Source organism: Macrobrachium nipponense, chromosome 13, assembly GCF_015104395.2.
Source record: "Macrobrachium nipponense isolate FS-2020 chromosome 13, ASM1510439v2, whole genome shotgun sequence".
NCBI classification, from domain to species: Eukaryota; Metazoa; Arthropoda; class Malacostraca; order Decapoda; family Palaemonidae; genus Macrobrachium; species Macrobrachium nipponense.
In genome coordinates, this window is record NC_087206.1 from 45,513,043 (window position 1) to 45,514,626 (window position 1,584).

Here is a 1,584-nt window from a genome sequence, read left to right on the forward strand (position 1 = left end):
AAATAGAATAAGTATAAGATTTAAGCCAAAGGCCAAGCGCTTGGACCTATGAGGTCATTGAATGCTGAAATGGAAACAGTAAAATGGTTTGAAAGGTGTAACAGTAGGAAGACCTCACAGTTGCACTATGAAGCAATGGTTAGGAGAGGGTGGAAAGAAAGATGGCAACCAAACACTATTAGGTATATCTATATGATTAGTATAGCTGGAATACAAAGGACTAGCTATGTTTCTGTACATAGTATTTCTGTTATGTTGATAGTACACACTCCCACATTGTATGCTATTATCGTTATCTATCATCATATTTTGGTGGTCTGAAGCAGCCAATATTTCATCCATATTGAGTAATATTATTGGATACTAAATATTCCACATTCTGTGGCTATTTGAATGACAGTACTAGTTGCTTATGTTTTTGCAGCTATCAATTTTACCTTTTGGGGTACTGAAATGTATATACATTAGTTATATGCACCACTTTCATCGTTAAATATGAACTATTGTATTTCCACTCATTACTGAAGTTCTCATCACTCAAAGTAAATGTAATAAAACTGACACGAGCATGTGGGAGGGAGGGCAAAGACTTAGGGTCAAATTGAAACCACTTCCTAGTTCCAAGTTCAGATCTGCCAGTCATGTTACTCCAAGAGTGATACTTGCCACGCAATATTCTTTCCAAATATAATTCTTTTCTTGCTTATTCTTTCCCCTCACACATTTTATACTTTTCTCTCTACCTGGTACTAAATTTCCTGTAAATTGTTTATTCTGTATACAGTACATAAAGGTACAATACTGTTTTGTCCATTATACATTCTGAATGAGAAAAAAATGCTATCATTTTTAGCGTGCAGTATTTTTATTTTGTATACAGCTTTTTTGTAAACATTTTTATTTTTCTTGAAAGCAGACATGTAAAAAAACAAAAAAAATAACTGTATGAACTATATGAAACAGAAATTGTTCAATAATTCTGTTCAGTATTATCTAAAATAGTTATAATTTTATTACAAAATGAAAAAAGAACTGTGTACAGTAGTAAAAGAATTAAATTCATTCATGAGAATCTGGCAGTTTAGTTTTGCTTTGTAATTCTACAAGCTACTGTTGGGATTACTGTGCTTAAGTGCTGTTTTTTGTGCATTTTCCATGCAACTTTTATTTATTGTATAGAAAAGTTATAGTATACAATATTGTACACCACATTATAAAATTTAGATGATTATAAAAAATACTACAAAGTTTAGTCATTTCAGTATTTTAATTTACATAGCAGTTGACCTACAAGAATGTTACACATTTGGTTGATCTTGTACAGAAAAGTTACACAGATTTGTTAAGGTCTTGGAAAAGAGGACTGTGATATAAGTGGTAAACACTAATGGGGTACACTTCATTTGTCGTTGGTTGGTGAAGCCCTTCACTTGACTTTCAATTAGTCTCCAGTTACTATTCTAAGAAGATATGCTTTTAATTTGGTAGCCATATTAATAATTTGCTAATGTCAAATATTCAAATAATTTAAATCTGTGAGTAACTTTCATTGTGTATAAACTTTAGAGCAGAAGAATGATGGGT